Below are 12259 nucleotides of genomic sequence, written 5' to 3'. Positions count from 1 at the left end.
TCTTTTTTTTTTACACAGTTGCTTCATATTTTGAAGGTAAGAAGTAATAAGGAACTTTCTGTCCGATTATTAATATTTTTGCAATTTTGATACAAGAAACACGAGAATTGACAAATTATATATACACATTGGCAACTGCATGCCTGCACCAAGTCCAGTATTTCATATTTAGACAGGGAATGAAGTTAGCTCCATGTTACCTCAAAATTCGAACATTCATCATTGGGTCTTGATTTTGTTCTTTCAGTGTTGGTCTACAGGGTACCCTTAGTAGGCATTAATTTATTCATCCATATAATATTTCAAACATAATTTAAACTTTACAGCCCAGACAAGGTGTGCAAAAACACAATATAACCATACATAATTCTGTGTATAGTGGATAACATATTAAGGTAATTACAAAAACAAAGCAGCACCTCAACAAGTTTTACACAAAGGTGAACAGTTTTGATAGAAGACAATCTTCTGCAATTTCACTGAATGTGAATCACATCAGTTCAGTCCAACATATAAAAAAATTCATTGACGGACCATTTTAGAATAAGCTTCAATTTAATTCAAATTGCTTTGTTCTCAGTCCAGATAAATGGACTTCATGTTTTAACAAGGGCCAAAAGAAAATCAAATCATAAAATTTTGCTTCTCACCATTTTATCTAATAGAGGAAAAGGTTTAAGCTACCCAAGAGCATAAAAGTAGTAAAAACACAGCACTCAATCCCTCACACATTTGCCACCATTTATTTGGCCATGGCTGATCATTTTTCTCTGCACTAGCTTCCTGCACTAACTCCATATCCCTTTATTCTTTTTAATATCTTGAAAATCTCTATCTGAAATATATTCAGTGACCAAGCCTCCATAGCTTTATCCTCCTGGGCAGGAAATCCCAAAAAATCACAACCCTCTAGGTGACAAACTTTTTGCAGTTCCCATTAGACAGGAAGTGCAGAAGACAAAATCTCTCACCACCAGGTTAAAAAATAGCCACTTACCTTCAAACATTTGGTTCTTGAACTCATCAGCAAAACCCTAATCGCCACTACAGTTAAGCAACTCTACGCCCACTCTTATCACTTTCCACTAAAATGGACTTTGTTTTGTTCTAATTGTATTTTTTTCTTGTAAAAATTGTGTACAATTCTTTTCTTGTGAATGTTGCTTAAATGATGCTATGTCACTGTGATACTGCTGCAAGCAAATTTGTCATTGTATCGATGCACACATGTACTTGTGCATATGACAATAAACACACCTTCGACTTCTTCACACTTCAGACCCCTCAATTTGAGACTGAACCCCGGTTATAGTAGTAAGGAGAAAAGTAAAAGTGGCAGGCCAACAAATCCAGGGCAAGCATTAAAAAGGGCCACTTTTCAACATAATTGTATAAGGGCTAAGAGAGTTGTAAAAGAGCGCCTGAAGGCTTTGTGTGTCAATGCCAGGAGCATTCGTAACAAGGTGGATGAATTGAAAGTGCAGATTGTTATTAATGATTATGATACAGTTGGGATCACAGAGACATGGCTCCAGGGTGACCAAGGAGGCTCCAGGGAGCTCAACGTTCAGGGATATTCAATATTCAGGAGGGATAGACATGAAAGAAAAGGAGGTGGGGTGGCGTTGCTAGTTAGAGAGGAGATTAATGCAATAGAAAGGAAGGACATTAGCCGGGAAGATGTGGAATCGATATGGGTAGAGCTGCGTAACACTAAGGGGCAGAAAATGCTGGTGGGAGTTGTGTACAGGCCACCTAACAGTAGTAGTGAGGTCGGAGATGGTATTAAACAGGAAATTAGAAATGTGTGCAATAAAGGAACAGCAGTTATAATGGGTGACTTCAATCTACATGTAGATTGGGTGAACCAAATTGGTAAAGGTGCTGAGGAAGGGGATTTCTTGGGATGGATGCGGGATGGTTTTTTAAACCAACATGTCGAGGAACCAACTAGAGAGCAGGCTATTCTGGACTGGGTTTTGAGCAATGAGGAAGGGTTAATTAGCAATCTTGTCGTGAGAGGCCCCTTGGGTAAGAGTGACCATAATATGGCGGAATTCTTCATTAAGATGGAGAGTGACATAGTTAATTCGGAAACAAAGGTCCTGAACTTAAAGAGGGGTAACTTTGAAGCTATGAGACGTGAATTAGCTAAGATAGATTGGCAAATGACACTTAAAGGATTGACGGTGGATATGCAATGGCAATCATTTAAAGATTGCATGGATGAACTACAACAATTGTTCATCCCAGTTTGGCAAAAGAATAAATCAAGGAAGGTAGTGCACCCATGGCTGACAAGAGAAATTAGGGATAGTATCAATTCCAAAGAAGCAGCATACAAATTAGCCAGAAAAAGTGGCTCACCTGAGGACTGGGAGAAATTCAGAGTTCAGCAGAGGAGGACAAAGGGCTTAATTAGGAAGGGGAAAAAAGATTATGAGAGAAAACTGGCAGGGAACATAAAAACTGACTGTAAAAGCTTTTATAGATATGTAAAAAGGAAAAGACTGGTAAAGACAAATGTAGGTCCCCTACAGACAGAAACAGGTGAACTGATTATGGGGAGCAAGGACATGGCAGACCAATTGAATAATTACTTTGGTTCTGTCTTCACTAAGGAGGATATAAATAATCTTCCAGAAATAGTAGGGGACAGAGGATCCAGTGAGATGGAGGAACTGGGCGAAATACATGTTAGTAGGGAAATGGTGTTGGGTAAATTGAAGGGATTAAAGGCAGATAAATCCCCAGGGCCAGATGGTCTGCATCCTAGAGTGCTTAAGGAAGTAGCCCAAGAAATAGTGGATGCATTAGTGATAATTTTTCAAAACTCGTTAGATTCTGGACTAGTTCCTGAGGATTGGAGGGTGGCTAATGTAACCCCACTTTTTAAAAAAGGAGGGAGAGAGAAACCGGGGAATTATAGACCGGTTAGCCTAACGTCGGTGGTGGGGAAACTGCTGGAGTCAGTTATCAAAAATATGATAACAGCACATTTGGAAAGCGGTGAAATCATTGGACAAACTCAGCATGGATTTGTGAAAGGAAAATCATGTCTGACGAATCTCATAGAATTTTTTGAGGATGTAACTAGTAGAGTGGATAGGGGAGAACCAGTGGATGTGGTATATTTGGATTTTCAAAAGGCTTTTGACAAAGTCCCACACAGGAGATTAGTGTGCAAACTTAAAGCACACGGTATTGGGGGTAAGATATTGATGTGGATAGAGAATTGGTTAGCAGATAGGAAGCAAAGAGTGGGAATAAACGGGACCTTTTCAGAATGGCAGGCAGTGACTAGTGGAGTACCGCAAGGCTCAGTGCTGGGACCCCAGTTGTTTACAATATATATTAATGACTTGGATGAGGGAATTAAATGCAGCATCTCCAAGTTTGCGGATGACACGAAGCTAACAGTGCTAGCTGTGAGGAGGATGCTAAGAGGATGCAGGGTGACTTGGATAGGTTGGGTGAGTGGGCAAATTCATGGCAGATGCAATTTAATGTGGATAAATGTGAAGTTATCCACTTTGGTGGCAAAAATAGGAAAACAGATTATTATCTGAATCGTGGCCGATTAGGAAAAGGGGAGGTGCAATGAGACCTGGGTGTCATTATACACCAGTCATTGAAAGTGGGCATGCAGGTACAGCAGGCGGTGAAAAAGGCGAATGGTATGCTGGCATTTATAGCGAGAGGATTCGAGTACAGGAGCAGGGAGGTACTACTGCAGTTGTACAAGGCCTTGGTGAGACCACACCTGGAGTATTGTGTGCAGTTTTGGTCCCCTAATCTGAGGAAAGACATCCTTGCCATAGAGGGAGTACAAAGAAGGTTCACCAGATTGATTCCTGGGATGGCAGGACTTTCATATGAAGAAAGACTGGATGAACTGGGCTTGTACTCGTTGGAATTTAGAAGATTGAGGGGGGGATCTGATTGAAACGTATAAAATCCTAAAGGGATTGGACAGGCTAGATGCAGGAAGATTGTTCCCAATGTTGGGGAAGTCCAGAACGAGGGGTCACAGTTTGAGGATAAAGAGGAAGCCTTTTAGGACCGAGATTAGGCAAAAACTTCTTCACACAGAGAGTGGTAAATCTGTGGAATTCTCTGCCACAGGAAACAGTTGAGGCCAGTTCACTGGCTATATTTAAGAGGGAGTTAGATATGGCCCTTGTGGCTACGGGGATCAGGGGGTATGGAGGGAAGGCTGGGGCGGGGTTCTGAGTTGGATGATCAGCCATGATCATAATAAATGGCGGTGCAGGCTCGAAGGGCCGAATGGCCCACTCCTGCACCTATTTTCTATGTTTCTATGTTATAGTGCGTAAAACATTACAGGCGTCCCCCTCTTTCAGACGTTCGCTTTACGAAACCTCACTGTTACTAAAAACCTACATTAGTTCCCTGTTTTCGATAACAGAAGGTGCTTTCACTGTTACGAGAAAAGGCCACGTGCGGAAAAAAAAATCAGTGCGCAATAAAAGGCAGCGCACCACGCCCTGAGCAGCCGCTCTCCTCGGATTCGAAACGGCATTCTCGCCGGCATTGCTTAAACACGTGCCTGTGAGCAGCCGTTTGCAAGGTGAGTTCTAAGGTATTGGAGAAGCCTAAAAGAACTCGTAAGGGTGTTACACTTAGCGTAAAACTAGACATAATTAAGCATTTCGATCGTGGTGAACGAAGTAAGGACAAAGTGAGTTTGGCTTGTGGAAGTTGACAAAGATGATGTTGAAGAGGTTTTGGCATCCATGACCAAGAACTGACAGATGAAGAGCTGATGCAATTGCAAGAGGAAATGATAACAATCGAAACCGAATGCAGTAGCAAACGGACCGAAGGTGAAGTCGTCCAGGAACTGAACATGAAGCACCTACGTAAGATTTTCGCTGCAAAGATAAAGTACGACTTTAATTTTGAAAGGGTATGTCGGTTTAGGGCATATTTGCAAGATGGTTTGAGTGCTTACAAAGAACTGTATGATAGAAAAATGCACGACTTAAGCAGTCAAGCAAGCCTTCCACATCAGCCACAGCAGACGATGAACCTCCACCTTCGACATCGAGGCGGGCAGTCATAGCAGAAGATGAGCTGCCTGCCCTGATCGACGATGAGATGACACCCCAGTGTCCCACCACCTCAACCCCGGGGCCCCGGACAGATACTGATTTGCGGAGAATGCAGCGGTAGCCGAGAGGCACACAGCACATCTTTAAGAAAAAAAGCAGCCTCTGATCTGGGCCGACAATTATGTGCCGGGCGGCACCTAATTAATTAGCATCTTTATTTCGGCTTCTTTCTTAAAGATGTGCTGGATGCGTCCCGGCTACCGCTGTACCCCTGCATGCTTAACCAATCGGTATCGGTTCGCTGCCTGGAGGGTGGGGGCCACTGCACCACCCCAACCTGCGACGACTCAGCCTAACACACCATCATCAGTTTGCTCGATGTCCTCCCGATTCCCGTAAGTGATACTAAACTGTACATACATTATTTCTACTTTATATCAGCTGTGTATTTTTACGTGTTATTTGGTATGATTTGGCAGCTTCATAGCCTAAAGGTTACTGGAGAGAGTGTTTTTGCCAACAGCGCTTACGTGAGATTTTTTGCTGAGAGTGCTTGCATGAGATTTTCGCTATGGAGATTTGTGCAGGCAATCGTTGTAGGGAAGTATTTCTAATTTATATAGACTGTGTATTTATCATATCATTCCTGCTTTTATTATATGTTACTGTTATTTTAGGTTTTATGTTTTATTTGGCATGATTTGGTAGGTTATTTTTGGGTCTGCGAATGCTCACAAATTTTCCCCATATAAATAAATGGTAATTGCTTCTTCGCTTTACGACATTCCGGCTTACGAACCGTTTCATAGGAACGCTCTACCTTTGGATGGCAGGAGAAACCTGTATTATTGTTTTTATGCAGTCATACTCTGTAAAGGTTTTGTACATTTCAGAAGACCTATTGCGTGAAAATTAGTCTAGTCTGTTTAATCTCTCCTCATACAACAAACCAGCCATCCCAGGAATCAACCTAGTGAACCTCTGTTGCACTTCCAAAATTGTGACTGCATCTTTCCTTGGGGAAAGAAGACCAGAGCAGTGCACAGATATCAGACATCTCTTTCAGAAGTCCTCACACTACTAGAGCAAACGTCTTTACTCAAGACCAATGTAACATTTGCATCTGAATTGCTTTCTGTGCTTTCATGTTAACAAGCACACCCAGGTCCTTTTGATACTAGAATTTTCAATTCCTCACCATATTAAAGTATTCTGCTTTTCTTTTTTGCCACCCAAGATGATATTACATTTTCTACACAATATTTCATCTGTCACATTCTCACACATTTACTTAGCCCATCAGCATCTCCCTCTCAGCTAGCTTTTTACCTGTCTAGCAACATTTCCAAACATAGTGATTATGAATAGCTGGGGTCCCAGGCCAATTCCTGTAGTATTCCACTAATTATAACCTCCCAACCTAAAACCATCTGGTTTTCTACCTCCAAAGATGTGATCTGGTCTGCTAAATATTTCCAGCCTTCTCTTTCCTTACAGATTTTGTCACAACAGATGCACTCTGCATCTTACAGTTTTAGCACTGTTCCATTGCATTTTCCCACTGTTCTTCCCAGTCGCCATCTTGCTCTGTAACTGAGTTCACTTTACAGTTCTGATAAAGGGTGGGTAAGATGAAATGTTAACTCCATTTCTCTCTCCACTGATGCTGCCTGACTTGCTTGTATTTCCAATATTTTCTGTTTCTATGTCAAACACAATCTCCATTTGTTGTTCCATTTTCAGCCTGTCCATTCTTACCTACTAAGTGTGCTGTTAACCGCTTCCTTAATAACTGAATCCAGCATTTCCTCTATTCTTATGTCAGTCTAAATGGTGCTTTCTCTCTCCCTCCTTTCTTAAATAGTTGTACAACATTTGCCATCTTCCATCTGTGGGACCATTCTAGAATCTATGGCACTTCAGAAGATGATAACAAATGCATCCACTAACACCATTGCTATCTCAGTCATCAGATTACTGACCGGACAATGAACCAACCCATAAACACTACCTTACTATTTTTGCTATCTTTTTGCACTACTTAATTTAATTTTTAATATGTATTTATTATTGTAACTTATAGTATTTTTAATATATTACACTGTACTACTGCAGTAAGAACAAATTTCACAACATTTATCAGCGATGATAAAACTGCTTCAAATTCTACCTTTTCAAAACTTTGGGATGCAGATCTTCAGGTCCTGGAGAATTATCAGCTTTCAGTTCTACTTCATTTCCTATCCCTTTACTACTTCCATTTTTAGTGAGACTTGGAACATTTTCTTTGATTTAATGCAATAGTTAACTTCAGTTGCACATATTGTACAAAAAACACAAGCTCAAAACTGGGTCTATGTCAGAACACAAGGGGCATATGATAGCATAGTGGTTAGCACAACACTTTACAGCACAGGTGAGCCAGGTTCAATTGCCGCCACTGTCTGTAAGGAGTTTGTACATTCTTCCCGTGATCACGTGGCTTCCCCTGGGTGCTTCAGTTTCCTCCCAGTCCTAAGACATACCGGCTGGTAGGTTAATTGTTCATTGTAAATTGTCCCATGATTAGGCTAGAATTAAATCGACAGATTGCTGGGCAGCATGGCTCAAAGGGCTAGAAGGGTCTATTCCAGCTGTACCTCAAAAAATATTTAGTCAAATCAAATTAATCAATTTGGATTTGCTATTATTACATGTGACTACTTCACAAGTTTATACAACAGAAGATATAATTATGTACTTCTCAGGCAGACAAACTCAAAGGAGGTGGCTAAACAGACCCTATATTTCCAGCATGCATTTTGAAGATAGATACTCCCTACTTCCCTTTACACCATTTCATACCAGATACATTAAACTTATTTTCCAATCAAGGAGATGAAAGCACAAGAGACAGAAACATTACTTTCAATTTTCTGTTACTGTTGAAGTATAACTTGAAACGTGAAGAATAAACTTCCACCCGGGACAAAGTCAGTTGCCATGTGACAATTCTCTTGACAACCTGCCTGCAAAAGATAAAGCCCCAAATAGTTTCATTGATGTCACAATCTAGATTAGCCTGGCTATGTTTAAGCAACAGATGTGCAGAGCATGTACAAAGGGCCAACACAGGACACCACAAATTATGCAATTCCCTATTTTTCCACTACATTGACGAACGAGCCACCTACAGACTGTCCTGGGTTACAAACACCCGACTTATGAACATGCCTACATATGAATTCCCATATTATTAAATTCAAAAGTCTGACATACATTTGTTCCTATCATTTCCAAACTAGTTCCCCCCCCACCATATATCTTTCTCTTTCTCCCAAGACTTTTGTAATTGTTCTTTCTTATATTGTGTACTTTTGATGCTATTCATTACAATACCGTGGAGGTATGGTTATCATATCACATGACTGTTGTGTACTTTATGCAAGTTGTGGTCAAAATCAACCTAAGGATGGCTATAAAAAATAGAACCTGCTCATTGCCCAAGGACAGCCTGTGAAGAAATAAAAACAGACCCATTACATGTGGGAGTTTTGAGAGTTCACCTCATCACAAGCTTGATCAATCCTCGTTTAGATACTGGAACTAACAAGCACAACCATTAAAAACCCCAGCTTTGGAGAAGTGGGAGATTTTACCTTAATTCTTCATTTATCAATTAAACATTGTAAATAACAAGCAAGAGAAAATCTGCAGATGCTAAATCTCATCAACACACACAAAATGCTGGAGGAATTCAGTAGGCCAGGCAGCATCTATGGAAAAAAGCACAGTCGACGTTTCAGACCGAAGCCCTTTGGCAGGATTTCGGCCCGAAATGTTGATTGTGCTTTTTTCCATAGATGCTGCTTGGCCTGCTGAGTTCCTCCAGCATTTTGTGAGATTATAAGTAACACAGTTTGTCAGCACTATGTTAAAACTGGACTGATATCCAGTGGATACAAGCTCAAGTTCTAATAGTTTGAATTCAGGTTTAAAAATCTGGAGATAAAATTACATTATTGATAAAGACTACAATACTTCTTGGCTCTTTGTCAGATTCAGCTTAAAATCTGTATTCATAGGTCAGAATGCAACTTTTAAATTAAATATTAAATGAAGTCCAGACTGCTTTTCAAATACCATATGTCAAAATATTAGATTATCTACTTTAGTGAAAAAAGAGAAGCATAACATATTTCAGATAGTGAGAAATTAAGATGCTTGATGTTCAAAGGATGGTGTACATGAATATCAACGTGAAGATGCAGCAAGTAATGAGAGGGGATGATACATTAGTCACTTTACTGCAAGAACAATTGTGTATGAGAGTAAGGTTACTTTACTGCAATTATATGAGAGCCTGCTGCGATTGTATATGGGTCTAATAGCCAAGGAGATACAAACACTCAAAGCCCACTTTATTAGGTACCTCATATACCTAATAATATGGCCTCTGAATGTATGTTTCTGAACTTCTGCTGCTCTAGCTCATCCACTTCAAGTTTCGACATGTTGTGCATTCAGAGAGCCTCTTCTGCACACCACTGTTGTAACGCATGGTTATTTAAGTTATTGTAGCTTTCCTGTCAGCTTGAACCAGTCCAGCCATACTCTTCTCACCTCTCTCATCAACAAGGTATTTTCACTCACAGAACTGTTGCTTGTTATATGATTTATGTTTCTCGCAACTCTCTCTATATAAACTCCAGAGACTGTTGTGCGTGAAAATCAGTTTCTGAGATACTCAAACTACCCCATCTGGCACAAACAATCATTCCACTGTCAAAGTCACTTGGATCATATCTCTTCCCCATTCTGATGCTTGGTCTGAACAACAAATGAACCTCTTGATCATGTCTCCATGTTCAGTTACTGTCACGATTGGCTGATTAGATATTTGCATTAACGAGATGTATTTGTTTTACCTAGTAAACTGGTCACTGAGTATACTTGAGAAAAAGGGAGAACAATGAAAATTCACCAGTTTGTTCCTAAGATAGGGGCATATATCTATAAAGAGACAATCTGAATTCGCAAGAGTTAATCTCAGTAAAACAAACAAAATTCTTGTAGGAATTGAACCTTTGGAACTTTCTACTCAAGAGGACTCTGGAAACTCAGTTCCCCAGTATATTCAAAGTAGTCAGGTACTAAGGGAATTAAGGGATCAGAATCAGGTTTAATATTACTTGCATATGTCATGAAATGTGTTGTTTTGCAGCAGCAGTAAATTGCAATACATAATAAAAGCTATAAATTACAATATGGGGTGAGTGCAGAAAAGTGGGACCAAGGTAAGTGTATGAGGTTATTGAATGCAGGGCAGGCTGGGCTCCGCTAATTCTCACATTCTTAAAAGTGACCATAAAGTTATTGCTGTACAGGTGTCCCCTGCTTTTCGAACGTTAGCTTTACGAAACCTCACTTTTACAAAAGACCTATATTAGTTACCTGTTTTCGCTAACAGAAGGTGTTTTCACTGTTACGAGAAAAGGCAGCGCGCTCCTCCCCCGGATTCGGAACTGCATTCTAGCCGGCATTGCTTAAGCACGTGCCTGTGAGCAGCCGTTTGCAAGATGAGTTCTAAGGTATCGGAAAAGCCTAAAAGAGCTCATAAGGGTGTTACACTTAGCGTAAAACTAGACACAATTAAGCGTTTTGATCGTGGTGAACGAAGCAAGGACAAAATGAGTTTGGCTTCTGGAAGCTGACGAAGATGATGTTGAAGAGGTTTCGGCATCCCATGACCAAGAACTGATAGATGAAGAGCTGATGCAATTGGAAGGGGAAAGGATAACAATCGAAACCGAATGCAGTAGCGAAGAACGAACCGAAAGTGAAGTCGTCCAGAAACTAAACGTGAAGCAACTACTTGAGATTTTCACTGCAATGATAAAGTACGACTTTAATTTTGAATGGGTACGTAGGTTTAGGGCAAATTTGCAGGATGGTTTGAGTGCTTACAAAGAACTGTATGATAGAAAAATGCGCGAAGCTAAGCAGTCAAGCAAGCCCTCCACATCAGCCACAGCAGACGACGAACCTCCACCTTCGACATCAAGGCAGGCAGACATAGAAAAAGATGACCTGCCTGCCCTCATGGAAACAAGATGATGATGCGATGCACCCCAGTGTCCCACCACCCCAACCCCTGGGCCGCGGACCGATACATTGCAGTGGTAGCCGTGACACACCCAACACATCTTTAAGAAAAAAGCCGAAATAAACATGCTAATTAATTAGGTGCCGCCCAGCACATAAGTGTCGGTCCAGATCAGAGCAACGCAATCGGCAATCACCTCTGATCTGGGCCGACATTTATGTGCCAGGCGGCACCTAATTAATTAGCTTGTTTATTTCGGCTTTTTTTCTTAAAGATGTGCTGGGTGCATCCTGGCAACTGCTGTACCGCTGCACGCTTCGCAGATCGGTATCGGTTGCTGCCTAGAGGTTGGGGACCACTGTACCATTCCAACCTCCAACGACTCAAGTTAACACACCATCAGTGTGCTTGGCGCTGTCTTCCCGATTCCGGTAAGTGACACTACACTGTACATACATTAGTTCTACTTTATATATGCTGTGTATTTTTGTGTGTTATTTGGTATGAATTGGCAGCTTCATAGCTTAAAGGTTACTGGAGAGAGTGTTTCTGCTGAGAGCGCTTGCGTGAGATTTTCTCTATGGAGAACAGTGCGGCAATGATTGTAGAAAAGTATTTCTACTTTATATAGGCTGTGTATTTATCGTATCATTCCTGCTTTTACTATATGTTACTGTTATTTTAGGTTTTATGTGTTATTTGGCATGATTTGGTAGGTTATTTTTTGGGTCTGTGAACGCTCTACTCACGGGAGCCAAGAACAAGCAATAAGTTGGACTGGGCACCATCACAACAAAGGAAAAGAAATTAAAATATGCCACTGATTCCTGACAACAAACTCAGAAGATGTCTTATGCTTTGTGACAAGTTTCTCAGAGGCTGTCTTATGAATCAGAACTTGCCCTTCAGCACGCACATGGTTAACTGGTGTCAACAGGATCAGTTCCAACAGAATCCATTCTTGAAATAATACACATAACCAGCTGCAGTAATACAAAGACAATACTGTAACAATAGGACCTTGCAGGGCGTACCATTCTACCTATGGTATGACCAGCATCAATGACCAAGATACAATATCAGATCCATACAAACTGAT

General features: G+C 40.8%; 1 protein-coding gene across 2 annotated transcripts in view; it reads right to left on the bottom strand.

The window, feature by feature from the left end:
- ino80db (INO80 complex subunit Db) overlaps positions 1–12259 on the bottom strand; it is a 126908-nt gene that overhangs the window by 94460 nt on the left and 20189 nt on the right. The window lies entirely within an intron of this gene.

Source organism: Mobula birostris, chromosome 6, assembly GCF_030028105.1.
Source record: "Mobula birostris isolate sMobBir1 chromosome 6, sMobBir1.hap1, whole genome shotgun sequence".
NCBI classification, from domain to species: Eukaryota; Metazoa; Chordata; class Chondrichthyes; order Myliobatiformes; family Myliobatidae; genus Mobula; species Mobula birostris.
Note: the sequence above shows the minus strand (reverse complement) of the source record. Positions and strands in the feature narration are given on the sequence as shown.